This window comes from Cynocephalus volans, chromosome 3 (genome assembly GCF_027409185.1).
Source record: "Cynocephalus volans isolate mCynVol1 chromosome 3, mCynVol1.pri, whole genome shotgun sequence".
NCBI lineage: Eukaryota > Metazoa > Chordata > Mammalia > Dermoptera > Cynocephalidae > Cynocephalus > Cynocephalus volans.
Window position 1 is genome coordinate 109321835 of NC_084462.1, and position 27237 is coordinate 109349071.

Below are 27237 nucleotides of genomic sequence, written 5' to 3' on the forward strand. Positions count from 1 at the left end.
AACCCCCAATTCATCAGTATTAAGAGGTGGCGCCATTAGGAGATGATTAGGCCATTAGGCCTCTGCCCTTGTGAATAGGATTAATGTTGGCTTATAAAAGAGGCTTGAGAGAGCTGCCTGGCTCTTTTCTTCTTTCCACCATGTGAGGACACTGTGTTTGTCCTCTCTGGAGGATGCAGCAATAAGTCACCATCTTGAAAGCAGAGAATGGGCCCTCATAGACATTGAATCTGCTGGCACCTTGATCTTGGAATTCCCAGACCCCAGAACTGTGAGAAAATAAATTTCTGTTGTTTATAAATTACCCAGTCTAAGGTACTTTGTTATAGCAGCAGGAACAGACTAAGACAGGTGTCCTCCCCCATCCCACCATAATCCAAGGAGGCTTCTACCTCTGTTCTTACTATGCTTCCCTTACCACCTCCTTGGGGTCTTTGACCTATCAGCTATTTTCTCTCTTATCTATTTCTTCAATGCCTCCAGTGGCAAAAATAAGCCAAAGCAATTGATCTACCATATCTGGCCCCACAGATCTCAAAGTGCCTGTGCAGCCATGCCAGGAACGAGAAGTCCTTCTTCTGCTATTTTCTTTGCTGCTATTAGCTGTTAACATGTTCTGTGCAATTATTTCCCTCCTAATGTCTGAGAGAGCAACGATGCTCACCTGATGGCTTCTCTCTCTCTCTCTCTCTCTCTCTCAGTGCCTGTATTCCTGTGCTAACTCGATGATGGGGGCAGGTAGGTATGTCAAGGGGGCAGTTCTGTAAGCACTAGATCGTTCCTGGTTTGGCAGGCTGTTGGCAGAGTCACTCTCCTTCCCAAGTCAGGTGGAAGGGTGTATGAGCACTCAAAACACTTTCAGATTTTCTCGCCTTCTGGCTCCTTCACTTCCAGAGCCACTACACCCTCCTCCCTTACAAAACCTCTTTTATTTTATGTCAGGAAAAAAATTACTTGAAATTTGGAAATAGGCAAAAGAGATGATAGGGTATTTTCAGTGCAGTGTTGTATGTTAGAGATGCAAATAATTCCTGTCTAATGGGACATATGATTTCAGAGGTTATGGTTTATTTTCTTGTTGGACATTAACCAGAGTTCTGTGCTAACACAGCAATCTTATTCTAAAATTTCCTATAAATATCTAGCTTCTCAAATGCTCTATGAATCAGGTGTAATATCTTATTGGTTCCCTCATTAATGAGTTGAATAAAACTTTGACACCTGTTCATTTTATATTTGTATGAGTCATGATGTTATCTTTTTGAAAATTATACTTTAACTCTGAGGGGGGTAAACAAAAGGAAAGGCTATTAGTCTTGCAGTAGAACCGTTTTTATTAATTATGCTGTGAACTTCTCCATTTGTTTACCTTTCACATGAAAAAAAAAGTTCTTTTTCTATAAACAGAAAACTCTTCAGCAATCCTTTATCATTCTGTAGCTGCCATATAATACACTGCTTCCTCAAAAAAGTAGTTTAAAAAGTTGTCTGAGTTGTCTAAAAAGTTGTCTCAGACCAAATGTCTAAGGCTATGCGTGAAAAATGTCATGAATATGTAAAGTTGATTGTAGATGAAGGAGAAAGGTTTCATGCCTCTTCAAGGTAATTACAATGAAAAGAAAGAAGTTCTTTGTGTTTTCTTACTGCCTCAACTTTGCTACAAAGTTTTGACCTCTATTGGGTACTTTCAAAATCTCCACCTCAATCAGCTTTTTACCCCAGTCAGCTTTAACAAGCTCTCAAAGTGAAGGCTTCCAGCTGCTACAGAACTGCACAGACTTTCTCTTGTATCACCATAGAAACAAGACCCTCACTGTGGGGAAAAAAATCACATTATAATGAGGAAGACTGCTGTAAAATATGGATTAATGAGTTGAACAGCAAACAGGGTGGAATTTGTAGTCAGAAGGAACTGAGTGACAGGAAGGGCAGTTGGAGGAAGGAGATAGAATGAATTGCTGGTCTCAGAAGGGAGAGAATAAGTCTAATACTTGCTCTATGAGCCTGAGTTCTTGCATACCACAGTATCTGGCTTGAGGCTTCCACTGTGGTCATGTTTTAATGATAAGCAGACTATTCGTGGCCCTGAGTTGCTTTCTGCATATTATTTTGGGAGATCCAGTAAAAATAATAGATGAGAGCTTAACAAGCTTAACAAAGAGATTGTGCAAATTGATAAGAAAAATAGTAGTGCCTAAGCAGATAATGGGAAAAATTAATGAAAAACAGTGCATAGCAAGTATAAGGAAGGAAAAGTAATTTTCTCCTCCTCTACCCTTCCTCAGTTCTTAGCTGGGACTCTCTGTAGCAAAAGACAGGTTAAGAATAGAAAAAAAAAAAAAGAAAGAAAAAGAGAGAGAGAGAGAAGAAAGAAAAGAACCAGATTAAGAATAGAAAAAAAAAAAAAAAAAGAAAGAAAGAAAGAAAGAAAAGGCCCAGAATTTTAATAGTGATAAATCAAAAGTTGCTCTGACCAAGGTCAACTAAATTCTTGAGGCCTTGGGAGGTTTGGAATGAGTCAGTAGTCATGCCTCAACATCCTGGAAATGTTTACCAGAAAGCTTCTTTAACTTAAAAGCTAGACTTACTGATGCCAAAAGAAATATATAAATTAACTTGAGAATGTTGAAGGTGTGTCTCGTGACCCTTATAAATCTGTGCACACCAGATGTAACCATAACTAATCGTTGATCTCCATGCTGTGTAACAACCAATAGAAAAGTTGATATAATGATTAAGGGGCTGTCACCTTTTCTCCCCTCTGTTCTTCCCTCTTGGTGATTATAAAAAGTCTGGAACTTGGTCTGCAATCCTGAGCATGTCCCAAGGCTACTTGGCCATGCTTCTGGGTGGTAGTCATTATACTGCCTCAAATATTCTCTCTGATGTTTTATCAGTGCCTCAGTTTCCTTTTACGTCAACAATAACATGTACACATCATGTATATGTGGAAGAAAACCCAAAGAAATGAGTAAATTTCTAAGAGTTATCCCTCTCTTCCTGGTGCAGAGAGGGAGACACCCTTACAAATGTAGATTTCCTTTATAAATGTAAATTTCTCTTACAAAAGAACTTTTCAGAGCTACTCCTGTGTCTACAGTTTCTCAAAATAACTAGCTCAGAATAATTCTTATGCTAAAGAGGCATATATTGGGGTGGCACATTTTGGTCTCCTACACTCAAATTTTGAGGTGGTGTGTCCTGAGCCCCTTCACAAAGAAATTTAACTGGCCCATAAATATATGAAAAAGCTCAAGTTAATTGGTAATTGCTGTGGATTGGTTGGATTGTGTCTCCAAAGTTCATATATTAGAAGCTTAATTCCCACTGTAACTGTTGAGGGTGGGAAGTCCTGTTATGGTAATTGAATGGCGGGGCCTTGAAGAGGTGATTAGATTGTAGGACCATGACATACTGAATGGATCAGTAATGGTGGTCATGGGCATGGTTCTGAGGGCTTTAAAAGAAGAGCACATGAGAGCTTAGTCTTTCTCTGCTCTGTCATTTTATGCCATGTGAGACCCCTGCATTGCTGTCAAGCTACCACCAAAGAAAACCCTCACCAGATATGTTTCCTGGACTTTGGACTTCCCAGCCGCTGCAACAGTAAGCAATAATTTCATTTTCTTATAAATTATCCAGTTCCAGGTTTTGTCTTATAAGCAACAGTAATGAATTAACACAGTTATCATAGAAACATAAATAAAAACAATGCATTACCATTTTTGCTCATCAAGTTGTAGGGAAAGTAAAGGAAAATGGTCAGGCCCTTCAGATGTTCAGAATCTTGCTGAGCACTTGCTGTAAATATGCACGTGCACCCAGGTGTTCCTTGGTTATTGTCTAATGTAATTGTGCATGTGCATCCAGGTGTCCTGGGTTATGGACTTAAGTATAAAGGACAAGTGACTCAGATCCACAGTGCCCCCCCGCCCCAGAATGCCCCCAGGGGGGGCCATGGGGAGGCTGCTACTGCTGCTGGTGGCTGTTGCTGTGAGCTGTTGCTGCCAGTGTCCCCGGGATGCCCTGAGAGGCCACCACCACTGCTGCTGCTCTAAGCTGCTGCTGCTACTGCTGAGGACTGAGCTCCTGTCATCTGCCAATGGCTCCCAGGATCTTTCCCAATTACCTAACATGGACCTGTGTGTGAGAGGGGTCTGGTAACCCAGCCTGGCATGTGAGGGGTTTGTGACCCAGTCTGTACAATGGGTTTGAAGGGTCTGAACTCTAGCCCTGATAATACAAATAGAAACTTAGTATAACTAAAATAATGAAACACTTTGGCTTTAGTCATGAATTGCCTAGCCATACCAATTGGCGTAGTCACATAGCTTTACAATTGGCTACATCGGCAGGAGTCCGACAATAAGCCCAACCAGACAATTGGCTTAGCTATTGCTGTAACCTGACACAAGTTGACAAAGATTTTAGAAGAACAATACTTAATGGTGATGAGGAATGTAATAAGGATGTTCATATATTTTTGGTGGGAGTAGAAACTTCAACTTTTCAAGAAATCAATTTGAATCAAGAATCTCAATCCATTTAATCCATGACTTCCATATACAGGAGTTTATACTAAAGAAATAATTTATGAAATGTTGAGTGTAGAATTATTTATAAAATCAAAATATTGGAAATAGCCTGAATACCCCCAAATAAGGAAATTGTTATGAGACTGGTACTTGTAGAATGTTATGAATATTCTACCAGCCTCCTCCTTGCTCACTGTACTTCAACCATGTTGTCTTCTGCTGTTTCTTGAGCAAGCCAGGTCTGCTCCAGCATTAGAACAATTGCATTTGCTGTCTTGTCTCCTTATACCACTCTTCCCTCAGATACCTGTATGGTTTGCAACCTTACCTCATCCAGGTCTTTATTCATTGTGACCACTTTGTAAAACTGTACCTCTCTACCATATTTCTTTTTGTGGCTTCATTTTTCTTCCTAGGGCTTATCACCACCTAACATTCTATGTAGGACCTTGATTGCAGTCAGTCTATCTATAAAGTTCATCATTGTCTAGTAGTCTTGAAAAAGGTTTTAAATTTTAAAGCCCAATTAAATTCTACATTTCATTGCACTGCAAGTTATTGCATGTTTCTAAAAATAAGACAGAAAAAGGACCTTTGAGTCAAATCAAGATTTAGAAGGATAGAGTCCAAAATGTGAAATTGGCTGAGCAAGAAGCCCTCTTTCCTTGTTATGTGATAGTGACATAGCTGATTAAACCCTTCCTTACTGCAGCTTAGTTGTCTCAGACCAAATGTCTATTGAAGCTGGAGCTTTAGGAAACTTGGTAGAAAAATATCAGGATATTAGAAAATATTGGCTGTTTCTTGTGGAGTTTAGTAAGGTATACAAAAAAAAAAAAAAAAAAAGACAAGCTTTGATCTGAACTGACCTGGCTGAAAGTAGCAAGAGAACAACATACAACTTTGTTCATAGAGACCCCTCTGCCTGTGGGCAAGATTGCTGAGGCTCAGTTAATAACGCTTCTTGCAGAATTGCCAAAACCAAAATTTCTGCCCTCTTCTAAAATTAGCATGAAAGACAAGGAGGTGAGAAACACAGCAGGAAGATAAAACTGGAGCACCTGAGAGGCCAGAGAAATGAAGGAAGCCAGAGTCCCTGGGCACTTCTCACGGACTCCCTTCCCTGAACTATCTGATTTAAGCGATCTTTGTTCCTATTTGTCAGGGCCAGCCAATGGGCCGCAGCCTGGTCACAGGTGCAGATTATTCTGCCTCCCTGTTGTTTCACCAGAGGTTTATTGCTCTCACCTACTGTATTTTTCCAAAGGGGAAACAATTGAATTTAGGCCTAGGGCTAACGGCACAGTTCCAAGGCTATAGCAGAGAGACAGAACAGCAGGGAGGTGGGGACAGATCTGTGAACCAAAAGGTTCTAATGCCTAGTAGAGTTTTAGGGGAGTTGATTATCAGTAAAACCTCAAGCCTGGACAAAATGGGAACTTAGATTTCCTCAGCCTCAGAGCAACCCCTTCCTCTCATATACAGTGTCAACAGTAAGTGGGCTGCTAAAGGAGTTCAGTCTCTAGAAGGGATTCCTATTTTATGACCCACTTCTATATCCCTCTGGGGCATGGCGATGGAGGGCAGTGGATAAAAGAGGCTTCCCAGTGGGCAGGACTGCCGGCAGCAGTACTGGCTGACTAAGAAACTCATTCCTTTGCCAAGACAAGAACACCAAGCTGTCCCTGCCCAGAGAGATTTATTTTGGCTTGGTGGCTGCTGTTTATTTCCCTTTCTTTCCTTTTCCAGATGATCGGTGTTTTTTAATTAAAAATTTTCTATTTCCCTCCACCATTGTATATCTGTTGGGGGTGATTCAATGTATCAGTTAGTCATCGGTTGCATAGTCACAAGGAGAAAGATTTGAAATGAAAAGGAATGCACATATTTCAAGGATCTGGACTTGGAGCTGGATGCAATAACAACATAACATTCAGTTGCTTCAGAATCAGCATTTTCGTTTGTAAATAGGAGAGTTGCTGTAACCTGACACAAGTTGACAAAGATTTTAGAAGAACAATACTTAATGGTGATGAGGAATGTAATAAGGATGTTCATATATTTTTGGTGGAAGTACAAACTTCAACTTTTCAAGAAATCAGTTTGAATCAAGAACCTCAATCCATTTAATCCAGGACTTCCTTATACAGGAGTATATGATCATATTAAGTGGGGACATTTTTGATGCTGGATGTGTGAGAAGAAGGAATGTTAAACAGCCAAGGGGTGGGATAGTGAACGTACATTGTTTCTGTATCTGGAATCTCTTCTTTTGGGGAAACATCTCTTCCCTACTGTGTGATCCTGGGTATCAGTAAAAGTGTCTGTGCCACATCTTGGGTGTCTACCTGATAGAGGCTATGCAATCAGGATTCTTCATTCACCTGGCCACAGGGGTTGGCTGAGAGATGGGCATGTGACTTAAGATGGACCAATCAGAATTCTTGCTGGTCTTGTGCTAGAGCTAAGATTTTCTCATTCTTCTGATTTTATGATTCTGAGAGTACTTGAAATTGAGTAGCTAACTATGGTGCTTCTTAGAAAGAAGGAGGGAATGAGGCCAACACACAGACTTAAACAGAATTAAAAGATGAAGAGGAGGAAGAGAAAGGAGATAGGTAGAGACAGAGGTAGAATAGAGACAGCGATAGAGATGGACAGAGATTCAGAGCATCTTCTGAAAGCAATTTCTGAGTGTCCCTGAATCTATTCATAGCTGTGACAGAGCCAACTCTAGCTCTGTACTTTCCATTTACATTATACAAGAAATCCCTTTCTTTCTTTTAATTTTTTTGTCATTTTTGTGACTGGCCGCACCGCGCTCAGCCAGTGAGCGCACCGGCCATCCTTATATAGGATCTGAACCCGCGGCGGGAGCACTGCTGCGCTCCCAGCACCGCACTCTCCCGAGTGCGCCACGGGGTCGGCCCAGAGATCCCTTTCTTGTTAAGTGAGCTGGAGTTGGCTTTCTGACACTTGCAACAGAAAGGGTCCTGACTCAGATGGTAGCTAACCATTCAGTCTTCCATTGCTGAACCCTGGCTCCTGTCCTCACCACTCCTCTGCACCTGCTCTTGCCAATCACTGCTGACTCTGTGCTTTACAAAGCTGATGAATCCTTTTCTATCTTTACCTTCCCTGACCTCTTTACTGAGTTTGATGCTGTTTGTAACTTTTTTTTTTGAAATTCTCTTCCATTGACTTTTGCTAGACACTGACCTTTTTTTGTGGTGTTGTTCCTTTTTTATGTCTTCTTATTTTCCAGGGTAAAATAAGCATTTTAACACTAAAATGCTTATCTCTAAAATGATGTGCTCCCTGGCGTTATGTTTTTGACCTTCTCATATAGTATACAACGTCTCCCTGGGTGGCTTCCTTCATTTCAGGAGCTTCTGTTGCTACCTATACACTGATTACTTAAAGATTTTTATATTTAAACTAGATTCTCTTGATCTATAGTCCACTGCCTACTGTATGTATTCCCTCAGATGTCCTTCAGACAACTCAAAATCAACATCTCTCAAACCTACTCTTTGTCTACCCAATTACGCGTTTCTTCTAATGTTCCCAGTCACAGTGACTAGTGTCACATGTAAGCATTTGCTTTTGTAAGGAATCTGAGTATCCTGGCTGACTCCTTTACTCTCTCATCAAATTCTGTCAATTATGTTTCACAGATACTTATCAAATCTGTAGCCACATACCCATCTCACTGCCATTGCCTTAGTTCAGCTCAGGACTGTGTAGACTATGCCTTGCACAACCGTCCCTAGATGGAGCACCCATCCAGGAGCACCCATCCCTAGACCTCCAAATAAAAGTCTTGCTGGGTAATGGCCCTGCTTTAGGCCCTCATAATTTCTCACTTAGGTTACTGCTGCAGTTTCTGAATGTCCTGCTCACATCCAGGTTCATTTCTCTTCAACCGTTTCTCCAAATGTGGCAAAAGATTTCTCCTAAATGCAGATGGGAGCATATCACTTTTCTGCTACAAATCCCATTGCTTGCCCTACCTTTCCACCTTAATCTTTTACCACTCCAACTCTCTTTCCATGATTTTGCCTTACTGAAAATTTGGACTCCCCAAATGTGCCATGCTCTCTCCTACCTGGTGCATTTACATATGTGCCCCCTCTGCTTAGAAAATACATCTTTCTTTTGCTGCTTTTTTTATCCTTATAGATGCAGCTCAGGATTAATCTTCCAGACCACCTTAGTTTGGGTTGGCCACCTTTCCTGTGCTTTATAATCACACTTACTTTTACCTCTATGATAGCACATACATACCATGTTGAAATATGTTTTTACTTGCCAGTCTTGTCCACTAGATGTGAGTTTCTAAAAGGAAGAGACCTTAGGTTATTTTTCTTGTGTATTCCCAGGGCCTGGCACATCACATGGTGCATATTAAATGCTTACTAATATTAATAAAATTGTAAAAAGAAAAACAATCTTTGGCATCTGTCAACTGCCTGCTAGCCATTCCAATCACATCTGTCAGGAAGATGTCAGGGAGGGGAAAATGTTTTTATCGATTGCCATTCAATCACTCAACACTTGTTGAGCACCTTCTATCATCAGTTACTATGTTGGGCACATGCACACTGTGAGAGCACTTGGTCAGTTCAACCCCGTTGTCAGGAAAGCATTATTTTCATTTTAGAAATAGGGACATTTTATACAGTAGCGTGATTTTTGAAGCTAGGCTATCTGTTTTAAGCTCAACAACTTAACCCTTTAGCTAACTGTGATGGGCTTAAAACTCAAGCAACCTAATTTCAAAAGCCATGGTATTGCCAGCGTTTTATATTTTCACAATTCTGCTTTGAAAACACTTTTTAAAAATGAAACTTCCAGTTCAAGATGGTAGACTGAGCACACATTTTTGTCTCCACTCACTCTTGAGACCTCACTGAAATAACAATATAAGTACAAAAACACCCACCTAACAGTGAAGTGAGTTGAATGAGATGGAGGTCATTAGTCCCTTAGAGATTGTGTCAGTTGTCGGACCTATGGTCCTTCTGCTCCAAATCCACCCTTTGTTGCCCTGAAATTGCCTCCTTGCCAGGTGGCATGATGTTAAACCTCCTCAGTGTGAGCTCTGGAGTGACACTGGAGTAGGAGGGCATCTCCTCCTGTTCCAGCAGGTTCTTGCAGTAAAGCACTTCCCCATGCACAGCTCCTCCTGACACTCCAAAGAGCATTTTCCCAGTGCTGAGTTTCAGCACCGTGGCACCTCTGTGTGTATGGCTTCCCCCAGCACTTCCTTTATGGCTTTGCAGCAAGTTCCAAGGCACAGAGCCTTCCTAAGATGGCTTCCCCTCACACTCTGGAAGGTGACTTTCCAGTCATTTTTCCTGGTATGGCACCTCAATGAACTTATCCACCATCTAGTGAACCAGGAGCCATGAACTGTTCTCTCCAGCAATATCTGGATCAAAGCCCCGGGGGCAGGAGATCTTCCTCCAGATATGCTCCTTCCTCAGCGGGCTCTGTTTCAGCCCTGGAGTAGTGGCTTGTCCCTATGTCTTCTATTCCCATATTCTTAAGATTTCTGTGAGAAGGTCCAGAAGAGATTCCTTCAGCAAGGCATTGAGAAATACATTAGTGAGGGGAAGACTTGAATCTTTGTAAATCCCTGTAGTTGTTCTCTTTGTAGGCCAGGTTTGACTGCAGGAGGTGCCACTCACTGTGAAGATGGGCTCCCTGATTTCAGTGGTGACAGTGGGTTTTCAGAGAAGCAGAGGCCTAGTGGTAGCACTTAACCTCCAAAAACAAGGTAAAGTGCTGGCCTGTGGCTCACTTGGGAGAGTGTGGTGCTGACAAAACCAAGTCAGGGGTTGTGATCCCCTTACCAGTCATCTTTTAAAAAAACAAACAAACAAACAAAAACAAGGTAAGTATATCTATTATAAAGAGCAACTGAGTTATCAACTAGATATCAGAATGCCTTGGCTCAGAGATCTTTGGCAGGGGCTAACTGATCACGGTATCTGTAGGAACCAAATAGATAAGCATCCCACTAAAGTATTGTTTGATCTATATAATGGGAAATATTCTAGATCTAGTAGGAAAAAACCTGACTTGAGTCACCACAGTGGTGAGTCATAACCTCCCACTCAGTTTCCAGACCTAAGTCAATTCCTGGGTACAGAGCCCCTTGATTGAAGGAGAGCCTGGATCTCTTTGAAGAGCAACCCTGCATCTTTTCCACAAGTACATACAGTAAATCTTCCTCCAAGCCCTCCTCAAATGTACCTGTGCTCATTTACTAGGTGACTGTTTATGGGAGACAGAAAAATACCCTGGCCTTTGAGGGATTACTAGACATTGGCTGTGAATTGATATTAATTCCTGGGACCCAGAATACTTTGGCCTACTATTAAGTAGAGGCTTACAATGGTGAGGGGATCAATGGTGTCTGAGCTGAAGTGTGACCCACAGTTGGCCTAGTTGGTCCATAGACTGACCCTGTGGTCATATATATGAGATAAAACACATAAAATTTACAGATCTAAATAGAGACAAAGTTAAAATTTAGAATATTATTTATGTATAACCTTGAAGTGGATGAGATACTCTTAAACATGGCGTGAAGCCCAGAGCTCGTACATGAAAAAGAAAAATATATTCAGCTACATAAAAATTTACCATTCGGTATGGCAAAAGACACCCTAAACAAAGACAAAGACAAATAGTAGCAAATATGTGCAGCACATATGATTGATAATATACAAAAGGGCTCCTCTAAATTGCCTCCAAAAAATTCACATACAGATCAATAAAATAATGGGCAAAAAAATGTGAATAGAAAATTTACAGAAGAATATAGTCAAATGATCAATAAACCCAAAAAGTACCTAACTTCATTAGTAGTAACAAAAATTCAAATTAAAGGAAATAGGCAATAACATCATTACTGTATCTCATGATCTTCACCTCCCATTCCTAAATCAAAAGGAATCCAAAACTGGTTTCTACCTTTGACAACTTTGTCTATGCTCGAAAATAAATGCAAAATATGATTACAAATATGTAGAATTTGGTTGTTTGTTTTTATAAAAATGGTATACTTCTCTCTGAAACTTGCTTTTCTCATCTGACAATCTATAAGGAACATCCATTTGGGTAAATAAACATACATTCTTTTGAAAAGCTGCATAATAATCCATCGAATGGATATGCCATATTTTACTCAACCATTCATCCATTTATTGGACAGAGAAAAAAGGGAATATACAAAAGAATAAGAAATTGGCATCAAACCTCTTGTCAGCAATAACAGATGCTAGAAGACAATGAGGGGAAATGCCTTTAAAGAGGGATATTTTCAAATGATAAAAGTTTACAATTCCCGAAGAAGATACAACAGTCATGAACCTTTTATGACCCCAATACAAAGACAGCCTGCTGGCTTTTGTCAGGCCACATAACCCATACATGGCCGGAATGGGTTTTCATACCTCTTTGAGTTTCTGTGCACACCAATCCCCACGTGAGCAAAATTTAAATGCAAAGTGTGACCGGTAGTGAATGAAATAGGCCTTGTATGCTGCTGTTAGGAGAACAAAATGGTATGGACTTTCTGAAAAGCAGTTTGAAAGCTGTATGAAGACTTTAAAATATTCATATCTGTCATTCAGTCATTCTACTTACCTGCCTTTAGCCTAAACATATAATCAGGTGGGGAAGCAAAGCTTTATCAGTAAGAATGCGCATAGCATTATATATAATAAAGAAAAACTGAAAACTGCATAAACATTCAACAACAGGGAAATTGTTAAATTAATTGTGGACCATCTGTTATTAAGTGACATATACATCTTTTAAAATTTGTATTTTTAAAAGACTGTATAATACATGAGGAATTGCTTAGATATATTAAGGGTTAAAAAAACACAAAAACTCACACCAAAAGAAACAAAAACACCAAAAAGCTATGGATTTCAAAACACTTCAAACACTGCATGGTAAAATATTTTGTAGCCTAGAAGTTTGTTGCTGGAAGTTACTATAATATCTTCTTAGACTTTTAGTTATAAAACAAATCAGTCACAGAACATAGGATCAACTGCAAACTTGTAGAAACATAACATCCAACGAGAAGGTGGTGGAAAAGTTCATTGCATAAGAAGGGACACCAGTGCTTCTGCAAAGAAGAGGGCCCCTTTCACTTAATGCACTGTTAGTTCTGTTAGTCAGTCAGTTAGGATTGCACGACAATGTTCTGGGTTTGGTAGTACCACTGAGAATAAGCATAGTCACTGCCTTTGAAGGAATTTAATGAGTAATATCAGAAATACAGATAAGCATATTGCCAACTGAAATAGATAATTATGGTTGTTACCACAGTGCACCGAGTGAAAAGGAGAATCGTGGCTGTGCTGGTGGCTTGAACATTAAATGACCACTCTTGATGTGGAACACACATACCTCCTAAAATCTTCCCATGGATGACCTATTATTCTCCCCTAACTTTGCACCCATTCCTGCTTGGGGTTTTCCCACTATTATGTATATGATGCTGGGAAATATATCATACTGATATTGTATGATACATGATAGTGGGTTATACGATTCTACGACTCCCATTTCTGCCTCCCTTCCTGCTCCCACCCCAAGACAAGGGCTCTGCGTGATGGAACCAGATGTAGACAGATTCTGTCTGGCTGTCTCACAGAGTCCCCTCTGAGCTGTCACAGGGGCACTTCACCTGTTCACAGACACTGCTGTGAGAAGGGACCCGTGCCCAGGCCCACCATCCCAGTTGGAATCCACCAAGAAACAGTAAAATGACCTTTACTGGAGTATGGGATGTGTCATATGTGTGTGCATTTGTGGGACCTGCAAGTCCATCCTGATTTCCTGATGACTCAATAAGAATACTAGGAGACAGAGCAGGGATGGGAGGCTGAACTAAAGGGGAGTATTCTGGACGACGACAAGGAGGAAGGAGGAGGGAAGATGGGATGGGGGCCGAACCTAGCTTTTCAGTGTTTGTGCCCAAGGGAGACAGCATTTGGGAATATACAGAGAGGAGCTGCTGCCATTACAAAGCAATCCTTCCATAAATCAGAGAAAGGCAGTTGGGACCACCCCTCCGGTAAGGTTCTGTCCTGTCCAGAAAGGCATCTCATTTCCTAGGAAAACTGCCTAAGAATGTCCCCTCAGGATTGGGACTCTGAAGACAGGATGCTTCTTTTGCTACCTCACTTCCTGCTCTGCAAGATGCCAGGATGGTGCTGGGGGAGCCTAGAGGTGAATGACTTGCCTTGCTCACCACCAGGAGTGACCAGAGTGCTCACAGACCAGTCTGCAGTGTGTGTATGCATACATGTTTTTCCACATGTGCTTTTTCAAGGACTCAGTTCCGATCCTGCCTAGTTACCCTTTGGGTACTAGGTCCTTATCAGAGGGAATGCTAACTGTCTTTCATTCTTTTTTTTTTTTTTTTCTTTTCTGAGGACAAAAGGCTATATCTCCTTTTGGGCTGTCAATAGCCACCGCTTGAGGCACCGCTAGGCCAGCTTCACTCTTAGAGGCCCAGAGTCTTTCCTCTTCTCAGAACACAAGGCCAGGATGAGTCAGGCCTACCAAAGAATTCTGCTGTGATGGGGAGAGGGCCTGTCCTTATCCCCTAGGGGACTCCTTCTAGCCATCTCTCACTGATCTCTATGCCTAGGAAGTGTGGCTGGAGGTTTCTAAACCAGATTTGGACCATAGTAGTCTTTCAGCAAATCTAAGAACAGTTCAGGTTTCCTACAATTCACCCATTGCTTGTGTGTTTGTCCATATTTTAAAAATAGATTTTACTGGAACTTTATTGCCGTTTGAAGATAAATAATATTTCAAAATCCTCTATGGTGTTATAGGACATTTTTTTTAAAAAGATGATTTTTATATTATAAAAGCAATCTCTTCCTTAGAAAATTTGGTTAAAGGAAAAAAAAAAAAAGTCAAAAGGAAGCAAACACCTGAAGAAGCCCTATCACCCAGAGAAAATAACTTGATGTTCTGGCAAATTTCATTCAATTTTAATAATTTCTACTTTTATCTTTTTTATGTCCTTTCTACTTTGAGGGTTTTTTTATATTTTTTTTATTTTTTAAAAGATGACCGGTAAGGGGATCTTAACCCTTGACTTAGTGTTGTCAGCACCACACTCACCCAGTGAGCTAACTGGCCATCCCTATATGGGATCCGAACCCGTGGCCTTGGTGTTATCAGCACCGCACTCTTCCAAGTGAGCCACAGGCCAGCCCTCTACTTTGAGTTTATTTGCCATTCATTTAGTAGCTTCTTGGGTTGAAACTTTTATATTATTCAATCTTTCTTAAATGATTTTCAGTTAACTTATCTAAAACTATATACCTGGAGTTTCAGGTCAAGATAGCAGAATAGACAGTCCCCAGCATCACTCTCTCCCACAAATCAACCAATTTATAACTATAAAAAAGCAATAACAGCCAAGCTGTGGTGGGTAGAGCTCAGGGGAAGAGGAGGAGAGACCTACAGAGTGCATGAAGGTAGGAGAAGCCATGATGAGAGAGAAAAAACCACTCAGATCATTTCATGCTGTGGCTGCTTTAAGACGGGAGCTGCTGAGCGCATGGAGCAGGAGCTGGCAGAAACCACAGCTGTGCCCTTTGGATGAAATTGCTTGAAGGCGGCAAGGAGGAAGAGGGCCTTGGTGCTCCCCAGGCCAGCAAGACCACTAACAGTGTTCCCATGGACCGACATAGGAGCGAGGAGCCACAACAACAGAAAAAAGCAGCCATTCAGAGGCCAGTGAGTCATTGCAAGGGACCAGAGCATGGCCCATCCCATGGGAAGTGTTTGCAGCATGGGCAATGGGGGAGATGGTCCCACCAGGAGAACACTGGAGCACAGCAAGGACAGCTGATCTGCCTCCCAGTCAGCAAAGGACCACTCAGTAGAGACTGGTCAGGAATATAGAACTGCATGGGATGCAGTTTGATGAAAAGACTCAAGTCCAGACCAGAATTTCTACACAACCCAGGTGCACCGGGTCTCTGGAGAGCTGGAAGTACCTATAAAGTCAACCATTAAAACCTAAGCTGCACAAAAAGCCTTCCCTAAGGAATCAGCAGCAAAGCAGCAATTTAGCTCAACCACACAGCTCAAGTTCTGGTCCTCACAGGAACTTCCCTCATTTTAGAAGTAAGCAAAGGACAAAACATTAATTCCTGCCTAGGCACACTGCCAGCGCCTTGGGGCCTGCCCAGGGACCTGAGGTATGGAGCCAGGAACCAGACCCCCCCTCTCACAACCAGGCACAACTGCTAGTGCCTTGGAGCCTGCCCGGGGACCTGAGGTATGGAGGTGGGGACCAGACTCCCCCCACAACCAGGCACACTGCTAGTGCCAAGAAGAATGCCAAAAACATCACCTCCATGTGGGTAGCCTACTACAGCCACCACAATAACCATGGCTGCCGTGAAAGCAGCTAAATGCCACATCCACCACACAGGTAGTCCACCAGCAACTGGAGAGCATTGACATAAGGAGAGTCACCAGCAGAGACCAAAGAAAAGAAGAGGATCTCTCTCCACAAAGCCCATTTCAGAGTGACAGAAGAAGCATCTGCTTTATGGTAATATTGAGGGCCCTGAACACACCTCTCAGCATTGGACAGATCATCTAGGCAACAAATCAACAGAGTAAACATTGCTCTTTCAGAAGGAGAGAAGAAATCTACCTAGAGGTAGATCTGGGACCCAGGTTACTCTAAATGCATCTTCCTCCTGGGAGTGGCCATCCCTGGGGTGGGGCCACTGCCTTGACCTCACAATGATGGCTCCAAGTTCCCAAGTCTCAGTCTCCAGATATCCAGCTGCTGATCGGCCCAGTCCATGTGGCTGGTTCTAGGGAGTCCTGGGTTCCCCAGTAGGGAGACTATGTCAGGACACTTCGAGGTTCTCCCAAGAGATCCTGGCATCGTCTCTACTTTCCCTTTTTTCCTCACTCCTCAGTTCTGTCTCCTCATCACCTGCAAGCCCATTTGCCCACAAAGGTACTAGTCTGCATGGCAGCCTCTCTCTGGCTGCTTCACAATCCTATCTAGTGCCAATCCTCTGAATTTTTTTCAGATTGAAGATAATTTGGCTTACAAAATTCCTTTAGAGCTCTCTGGGGACAGCAGTGGCAGGCAGCCTCCTCTAGAGGAGATAGGGCTCTCTGGCCATATGTTCCCTTGCTTGCCAGCCATTCCTCTCACTGCCTCTGGGATTGCACAGCCCCAGAGGTGGGATCTGGAGGGCAAGAGTGGTCCCACCATATCCCTCCAGGGAGCCCGGTCCCATGAGGGGCCCAGAAAGTGGAATCCAGGGCTAGAGGGTGTGCTGGGCCCTCTGTCTAGAGCAGAGGGGCCCAAGGTCAGAGTTCATGAAAGCATGGACTGAGACCTCAGTTCTGTTCTTCTTCCTTGCAAGGCTGGGGGCCAGAGGACTGTGGGACTCATGACCTTCCTGTGTTCCCCAGACACCAGTTACATCACCAGGGAGAACATTGTGGCAGCTGGCTTTTCTTTGAGGCTCTGAAGGCTGTAGCTTTGGGTGTAGATACTGCATTTTACCCTGGGAACTGGATAGTGGTTGGGTAGGAGAACCTACGAAGGCCAGGCCCCAGGAGGACTCGTAGGCACCAGGGGCTAGTTCACGAGTAGAACTCTAAGGTAAATCTAGTGTAGGGCAGGTGATGGGACAGAGTTGCTGCTGAGAGTTGCTGAGCCTGAATCTATGTTTGATCCTTTTTTTATGTTGGCAGTAAACATGTTCTGAAAGTCCTAACTCGGCTTCCTGGTGTGCTTGATAAATAGGAGTAGCTTCTTTGCCTACAAATGCCATTCTGCCTTGGTGGCCCATTTCCTCACCTCTGTCCCCCTCCTCAGGAGCTCCTTCCTCTGTGTTTGTCACCAGCACTTGAGCATCCTGAGATACTGGAAAAGAGAAAGTCTTTGCCTGGGGGCCAAGGCATGCGGGTAGTTAAATGTCCAAATGCCCAGAGTGCAGCCAGTGCCCACTCTCAGAGGCCAGTGACTCCAAGAGGAGATCCACCAGTTTTATCCCTCCCACTTTCTCACCTGGGAGCCATGGGAATCATCCTGAATTAGGAATGGAAGATCTGCTAAGAATCCCTCCTCTGTCACTGTCTACCTTTTTGGGCCTCAGCTTCCTCCGCTATTCAATGAGGAATTGCACTAACAACTCATGCCATTGCCCCCAGCTTGCTGTGAAACATCACTCTGTTTCCTGATGCTCTGGCCTCCAGGTCACAGTGGTCTTGGTGCTTCTGGCTCTCCTCAGCATGTGCCATGCTATGTCCTGTCACCATCAGAAGGTGACAGGCCCTCTCATGAGGCAGCCGGCTTTCTATCAGGGAGCAAAGGGGTGGTTGCTCCAATGCCAAGCTTCACCCCACATAGTGTCCTGTTACACTCCAGTCCTTGTCACCTGCTCTGGGCCCACATCATCGGCTCCACCGTCTTCTCATCAGTGCTGCAGTGCAACACTTCCCTTATTCCCTGCTGGCCAGTCTCCCAGGACCCCCACCTATTTTCCCGAGTGGTGATTTTAAACTGCCACCACTCTTCCCCACAGCTTCGCTTCCACTCACTCTCAGCAATGACTCTGCTGCATGCTTCACAGAGAAAACAATGGCAATAAGATGCTTCTCCTTCGATTTCCCCCACTCTGGTCACAAACCTACTTGCATTTTCTTCTGTTCTAATGGAATGCTCACATACCCATGGAAGAGGCGTCTTCCTCTGCAAGGGAATCCTCCCCTATTCACTTGGGATCTCAACCTCTCCCATACCTCCCGTCCCTCGTTCCACGAATCATCTTTTCCCCACTCTCCCCTGGTTGGTATCTCAAGGCTCATGAGGGGCACCCTGTTTCCTACAGCCACAGCCGTGAGTATTTGGCCACCATAGTAAGGAATCATGTCAGAGCTGAGAAGGGGAAAAGTCCCACGCCCACCAGTAGAGTATGAGAATTTACCATGTTGGAATTCCTTAAGTAGGGCTTCCAAAATATGGATTAAGATTCCTGAGCTATCTGTATGTCTATGTGTAGGAAAAGGGTCATTACAAGAGCCACAAATCGTTATTCCTTTGGCTCCAGTTCGTCTTCTCCCAAGGAGCACCTGCACGGTTTCCTCCCGCCCGGATCTTAAGTCACCAGCCACGTTTGCGCTTGGATTTCATAGACGTGCAGGAGGAACCGTTCTCCTCCCCTTTCCACATTCTTCCTTCTGCTCATGAAAGAGGGTACTTGATACAATAGTTCAGCCCTTTCCAAAGTGCTGGGGAGGAAATGTCCACCTTCCCTCCACTTCCTTATTTTCTTCCTCCTGTCGTATGAGGAGTAGCTAAACTGGTTGGTCCATGTCACCTACGGTGGCTTACAGAAGCAAGGCAATCTCCACGTCTCTCTTCCCCTTGGACCACCTGCACTTAGCCATAGTGGGCTCAAGTTGTTACCAAACCCAAGTCCAGCTGCCCGCCGCCAAACAGAAACAAATGACTCAAAAGTCAGAGGTTGGTGAAAAGGGAAGGCAGCTTTATTCAGGACCAGTAACCTGAAGGAGATGGTGGGAAAACCCATCTCTTATCCTCAAGCCAACCGAGGGCTTCATGCGGTAAGAAGCGGAAAGTGCAGACAAGGAAACAGTGGTGTATCTACACAATGGAATACTACTCTGCTACAAAAGGAATGAAATACTACCATTTGCAGCAACATGGATGGACTTGGAGAAAATTATATTAAGTGAAATAAGCCAGGTACAGAAAGAGAAATACCACATGTTTTCACTTATTTGTGGGAGCTAATAAATAAATAAATAAGTATGCAAACAAATGGGGGGGAAGAAGACACAATTCCTTGAACTTGTTCAGACAAGTGAACAGATATGATGTTGATGGTGGGGAGGGGAGAGAGGGAGTGGGGAAAGAGGAATTGGTAAAGGGACACCAAAATCAACTACATTGTATATTAATAAACTAAAAAAAAAAAAAAAGCAGAAAGTGAAAAACAAGAGGAACGGGCATACGTAAGGAGCCAGGTGCAAATTCTCAGCAAGGGCCCATCTGGTTTCTGCTCTTGTCCTTGAAGTTATCTCAGGGGCCTGCAGGATTTTGATTTGCTATAGGGTAGAATCAGCATAGCTTTATTGATGTCTTCCTTGGTCTCTCAGGGTCTGAATTGTACCTGTCTCATAGTAAGTTTGTACCTCTACGCTAACTGAAAAACAATTTTACATTTATGTAAATAATGCCATTCTGCCTCATAACCAAGTTTCAAAATATCAAATAACCATGAGAAAAGAGGGAACTCAGAGAAATATATGCTAAGCTAGGCTTTATGCTAATCTTATATTCTGCTAGACCAGCGTACTCCTATTTCTGGGGATTCAGCCAGCAAGTTTGCCTTGCAAACTTTTTCCAAGACTGAGGCCTGCTCCAGCCCTAGGGGAAAAGGATGAAATATGATCAGATGTGGGGGTCCTGCTGTTACAATCCCCCCTTCTCATGTTTCTTCCTCAATCTTGAGGGAATGCTTCAGTCTTGTTCACGGTAACAATGTGACATTTCTAGTCTCTTGGAAGCAGGGCTTCCTTCTGCTGTATCTAGCCCAGTCTCTGCTCTGGGTTAACGATGTTTTAACTGAAACTTGCTGGGTACCGCAGGTCAGCCCTACTCTGCCAGTGACCTTCAATTTTGAGAAGGGCATGGAAAGCCTCATTCTCCAATTCAGCATTAACAGTGGGAAAGTGACCCTGACTTTGATTCCTGTCTCCTTCCATACAATTCTCAATTTCTTAGAATCTACCAGGGAAGGGTGTGTGATTAGCTCCTTCCAATGACTATCCTGTGGTTGGTAGGAAACATTTTGTTTTTCTCTGCTTCAGCTGTGTGTGATCGTGGCATGGTCAAGGCTGTCCAAAGGATGAAACTCCTACTGCACCGCTGCCTGGGACCATGAATGTTGGCACAGATGTGGGGTAGGCATGTCAGTGCTAAGTGTGCATCATCTCATTTGCTGCCAAAGCCTCTCATGTCATCTCTCATTTCTGCAGAAGTCAAAGGCATCAGCTGTCACTGCTGTGGGAACAGCAGGTACCAGTTCCTGAGAGGGCTTGTGTTCTCAAGGATGGAGTGCTTTTCTCTATTTATTAGCAAATTTACTTAAAAATTTTTACAACCATTTTTGTAATCCCCCCTTAAGTACTCAGAAGTCCTTGGGGTTGGACTGGAGGAAAGCCAAGGACAGTGTCATGCAAGATCACTGGGAAGTCCAGGTTCTGCCGGGACCACTTGTTCAATTGGGCATAATCATTGCTTTTTGGACAATGATGGGATGTCTACTCCCTCCAGGCTAGCCTCCTTGCTCTTCCAGCATTACATAGAAATTTCTGAGTGTATCATTGCTTTCAACAACAACATGTGCCAGATCCATCTTGATGTTTCTGCCTTATAAGACAGCACTTAGAGAAACTCCAATTGCTGTGCTAAGACACAGTGAAATGAGCCAGACATACACCTAGCCACAGAGAGGTACAGCCAGCTGCAGAGGTGTACACCTAGCTGTGGAGATGTACACACAGCCACAGAGGGGTACACACAGACACACGTGGTGCTGAGCAATACCATTTATATAAGTAAAAAAGTATCCACACAAAATGACAAGTACATATTTTAATAAGAATGTATACAAGTAAAAAGATAAAGATGAAGTGTATTAGAGTGAATAACTTTGAGGGGAGGGAAATGGGAGTGAAAGTTGGGAATAAAAAGGAATAAGTAAATAAATAAAGAAGAGTGGAGCTTTGGACCGACCAGTTATGAGAGTAGGCTATAAAGTAAGGAAAATGAATCTAACTCTCTGTGCCCGTGATTTAAAAAATCTAGAGCAAGGGAATGAACCCTGGGTCCTTGGATTGGATGTTACAGCTGAGTCAGCCCCTAACAGTGGAATCACTGAACTTACAAACTCTCTGCCTCCCTCTCTCCAGGAGGAAGATCTTGTGGCTTGGCTGGGGCCACTGCTGTACTGTGAGGGTTAAGGCTGAAGAGGCAGAACTGCTGCAGCAAGAGAAGGAAACAGACTGCTCCAGGTAAGGGAGGACAGAGGGCTCTACTGGAGGAATCAAAGCAAATATCTGGGAGCTTGAAAAAGTTTTCAGGGATGGGAGTCAGAAGAGAGAGAGAGAGTCACCATAGGTTGTGTGTATGTGAGGAAGTACTGATATGTGGAACTTGAAGGTTTCTGGGGCTCACAGAGTGAGCAAATTTGCAAAAGGATCCCAGGAGCATTCTGGGAGGACAGCAATGTGATCCACATTCCCTCTTGAGGGACTTGAAATCAAGGTTATCTGGAGCAACTTGACCTGAGTCCAATAGAGTTTCTAGTGCATAATGGAGGAGAATATGATCATGATTTCCTGGCAGAGAAAGATTTCCTCAACAGGTTGCAAGAATGCCAACCATACAGAAAAGATTAATACATTTCATTACATTAAAATTAAGAACTACTTTTTATCAAAAGACACTATTAAGAGGATAAAAAGGAAACCCAGAGTGGGAGAAAATACAACCAACAAACGTCTCAAAAGAAAAGGGCAAGAAACTTAAACAGACACTTTATAAAACAGGATTTCCAAATAACTTGTAAACATATGAAAAGGTGCTCAGCCACATTAGCCATCAGGGAAATTTGAACAAAAAACACAGTGAGATACTCCGGAAGGTTAAGAAAAAGCTGACAATATCAAGTGTGGGTGAAGATGCAGAGCGATAGGGGCACAGACACACTGACCTTGAAAGTTTAAGTTGACACCACCACTACGGAGAACACTATGGCATTGTCTACTAAAGTTGAACATACCTTATGGAACAGCAGTTCCACTTCTAGGTACATAAACAACAAAAATATGTGCACTTGTGTAGCTTTATTTATAATAGACCCAGACTGAAACAACCCAATGTCCATCAACAGTAGAATGTATAAGTTAATTATGGTCTACTCATGTAATGGCATAGTACACAGATATGAAAATGAATGAACTGGAAACGTGCACTAACATGGACTGCATATACACTCCAATGTAATATGGAGTGAAATTAGCCAGTCACAAAAGAGTACATATTGTATGATTCCATTTATGTGACATTAAAAGAAAAAAACATAAAACTAAACCATAGTGCTTAGGCAGTAGAAATATAAAGAGAAGCAAGAAGCGAGGCAGCAACTGCCATAGCAGTCAGAATGTTGAGGAGAGAATGTAATGGAGAGAGGGTGTTTTTCTGGGGGAGGGTGAAAAGGCTTTGGGGTGTTAGCAATGTCTGTTTATTGTCCTGGGTGGTTATATGGGTATTTATCTTGAAATAATTATTGCGCCTGCTGAACACTTTTGTGAACTCCACTATAGGTGTGCTCTATTTCACAATCTAAATTTTTATAATGTGCTTTTTACCTTCATGGCAAAGTTAATACAGATGTTTGGAGTTGACCTGCTTGCAAAATTCTGTACATTTGTATTGTGGGGGTTTTTTTGCCTTGTGAATTGGTGAGAGAAAGTGGTGGCACTTTATTCTCTGATATTGTAGTTGGAGTTGTTTTTCTTTCCTTCATCTTCCTGTTTGGGCTCTTTAATACCCATCTGGCAGCTAATGTAGGGAAATCTGGCTCAGAAAGAGAATTCAAGGACCTGGGCATTCATCTTAGGACAGTCCACCAAGTCTGATCAACTTCAGAGTATACATCAAGGATTTAAGTTTTCTAGATGTGGCATTATAATCTATAAAGGCTGCTCTGCGGAGTCTGTAAAGAAATCAAAAGCATGCTCCCAGAGCCCAAGAATAGCAGTGTGTGACCTTGGAAGTTTGTTGTGATACAGCATGGCTGCAAATGTTGATGTAGTTAGTACAGAGCTCAGATCCAGTGCTCTGAGGTAATCAACTTTGGAATCAAAACTGCTAAAGATGAAGATGGCAGACTTTTTAAAGGTTGCATGGTCTAGGGTTCTTGTAAACACGGGCTATATTTTGTGTTTGTCCTGCAGGATGAATTGAAGACATTAGGTATGGAAAGAGAGTGAATTGATTGGGTATAATGCTTACCATACATTATTAGGAACCATTGAATAAAAAGAAATTCCTTTGTGTTTTTATTGTGGTCATATCCTGTTTGTACAGTGTTTAGAAGAAACCCTGTAAGAGGGGACTGTGATCAACTATTTATACATTTTGCTAATGGCCCTTAATACTTAATGATATTTAAATTTGGGAGAAAGTGATAAATAATAACTGTGAGTCTGTGGGGGCATATTAACTCAAGAAAGTTCATTAATCATTGCACTTATGAACTATTTTATAAAACCCTGAGATGTGCTTAGGTATTATTTTTTAACCAAAACATTGCATTTGTGCCTCAGGAGTACACACAATTTTGTATAACCCAGTTTCTGACAGTTCTCTTCTATTAGGAATTTTATAATAAATACTCACTCAAGGGCAAGTATGAATAGGGTTTGTGGAATGGATTGGCTATCGCCAGTGCTGAGGTTGCTCCTGTAGACTTTTCCTGCCTATTTCATTCTTTTGTCCTTGAACTCCTTCAGATCACCTTTTCCTGTCTAGAAAGAGGCACACGTGTACCTCAAATAATGATGTATTTAAAAACATATATTATCATTTATCTGTGCATACCTAACTCTCTACTTAACTTGCTATTTCTGTTTTTATATCTACTGAGTTGTACATGTTTCTATCTATCCATCAATCATAACTATGTTTCTATCTATTTAGCTACCTATTCAGATAACTGGCAATTGCATATGGTTAAGCTAAGTATCTCTCCCTCCATCCCTCCTGCCATCTGTTCAGCTGAGGATCTGTGCTCCTTAGGCCCCATCTGCTCAGGACAGTCATCCCACCCCCCTACAAGGGCTTGCGGAGAGTGGACAGTGGGTGCCTTCTGACTCTCAACTCCTGGGCTTGCACCTCAAGCTGCCAAGCGTGTGTTTGGCATTGAGGGTGATGAGGGGTCCACCAGGAGCTCCAGAATAAGCAGAGGGTTCCCAGGATGGATGGCCCCAGGAGGCAGGAGCATGGGTGTGTGCAAAAGGAAAGGGGAGGTGGGAGTGACTGCAGACCTCAGTCCTCTTCCTCGATGGTTTACCTTCCTGGATTCAGGTCCTTATCAGAGGCTCTCTTTGCTTCCTTCTCTTCTGCTTTTGTCTGTTCCTGGTGGCAAGCCCTCAAGTCCCCAGCAGCAGCCAGCTAAATAAACAGGAGCCACATCTCTTCCTCCCAGCACACCCCTGGTCTTCCCACGCTTTGATCACAAGTCAGACTGACATGGGGCTCCAACAGGAAGAGCACTGCAAACACTGGGGCAGGGTGTGGGGTGGGGTTACCTCAGTTTTAAGTCCTGCTCCCCATCCTTCTTGCTACAAGTGAGGTTACAACTTCCACTTTATGATTTTGGGTCAGAGGCAAAAGAGAAGCCTGATTTAAGCCAAATTGACCACAGTGCAAAGTTGGTTCAAAAGCCCTAAATTTAAGGAATATATTTTATTCATTTTTACTTCTACAACTTTAACAATTGTAGCCAAATTTTGTGTTCAAAGATGGAGATAAAAAGCTTTTTTTTTTTTTTCAATAGGAGTAAATTTTAAAAAGTGTTTTTAGGTCTGGTTAAAAATAAGGCAGCTTATGATGAACTTACCACACCATTCAGGGATGGGCTTGGATATTTAACAGCAATCACATTTTCCTAAACAAAATTAGACATATGGTTCAAAAAATGTATGCTTATTTGTGGGAAAAATGTAACTAAACACTTGAAAGTGGAACTTTTCTGGAAAATCTGGATCATAAAGTTGTGCATTTTTTACAGGATCCATGTGTTATCAGCAGAACCCAAATTGTTTAAGAATTGACCCTTTCCACTTTGCTCTTTGCACCCCAAGCACCTCTGCTGCTCAGGAGGAACCGAGCATGTTTTGGCTTCAGAGGCAAAAAGAATGGACCATGCTTTACAGGAAACATAAATCCAATATAAGTTATTATGTTATGTATGATATACCATTTTTAGTTGGTAGTGTTTTTGAATTGAATTTGAATTTTGAATCTTGGTATCAGTAGATACCAAGAGAGTGAAACAACTCTTCAACGAATGTAGTTGTTGCTGCGTTCCCTAGGGCTTGGACTCATATAATTCTCTGATTCATTCACAAGTTTATACTGAGGACCAAATGAGTGCCCAGTGCTGCCACAGAACTTGGTGAAATGGCAAATAGATCAGTCCCCACACCTGACCTAGTAAAGAGACATATATTGACACATCAGAGTGTGATACGTGCTGTAACTGAGGAATGAGCTGGGTCTGTGGACGAATGGGAGAGAAGCATGGAGGAGGAGCCACTTTTTAGTCTAAGTGGGACAAGAAGAGTTGGAAACTGCAATGCTCAGGGATTAAGCCAGGAAAATGACAAGGGGAATGGCATTGTTGGCAGAGGAAACAGCTTGAGTAAAATCATGAGGCATGAAGGAACCTGGTTTGGTATACCCGGGGCTCAGACACAAAGAAGAAAGAGCAGCTGGAAATGAGGATAGAGATGGGAGCAGAAGCCAGACCACAGCATTTCTCCATGTCAAGCCCAGTCTTGAAGACAATGGAGAGCAGATGGAGAAAGCTTTTCTTATCCTTGTTTTATGAATGGGACAACCCTTTGTGGCTCCCAGCTTTATGCAAGGAGCTCAGATTGAGTTCCTGGCCATGTGCAGGCCTGAGGCATTGCCTCCTGTCCCACACAGTTGATAAAACCCCAGCCCCTATGTTCCGAGGCTCTCCATTCATGCATCACTGAGTATCTATCTACTCTGTATCTGGCACCACACTGGGTAATGTTGATAGAGACTGAATTTAAAAAGTTAATTGATTAAGATAATACTCTGCTATAACAGATAAACTCCAAGACTGTAGTGGCTTAAAACAGGAGTCAGCGAACTACACCCATGTGCCAAATCCTTCCTGCTGCCTGTTTTTGTAAATTTTTATGGGGACACAAACGTGCCCATTCATTTACATATTGTCTGTGGCTGCTTTCACACTACAAGGGCAGAGCAACTACTCAAGTTGCAACAGAGATCATACAGCCTGCAAAATCTGAAGATTACTATCTGGCCCTTTACGGAAAAAGTTTGCTGACCCTTGGCTTAATATGATAGAAGTATATTTCTCTTTTATGTATAGTCCAGTTGGAGACAGAAAGTTCCACAGAGTCATTCAAAGACTCAGGCTGGTGAAGGCTCTGCCGTCTTCAACATGTGACTTCCCAGCTAACCCTGGCACAGCATCTGGGAAGCCAAGCCGGGAGAGAGGGTGTGCAGGGTCACATGGGAAGGTTTTATGAGCCTGGCCTGGAAGTGTGCAACAATCCTTCTGTCTACACTCCACTGCCCAGAACTCAGTCACATGGTCCCGTCTAGACACAAGGGAGTCTGGGAAACATTGACCTTGGCTCGACAGCAGCCCTCCAACACTATGGATGGGGAGTATGAGTTTGGCAGAAAGCCATCTGTCTGCCAAAACACGCTTCCTGCTTATGAAGCTTGTGCTCCCACCACAATGAACACATGTGCACAAAGTGTAATCTTTTAAGAGGCTTAAGC

At 42.7% G+C, this 27237-nt stretch overlaps 1 pseudogene; it reads left to right on the plus strand.

The window, feature by feature from the left end:
* Nucleotides 1–19194: 19194 nt before the first annotated feature.
* Nucleotides 19195–27237, plus strand: part of LOC134372711 (dehydrogenase/reductase SDR family member 2, mitochondrial-like) — a 109966-nt pseudogene continuing 101923 nt past the window's right edge.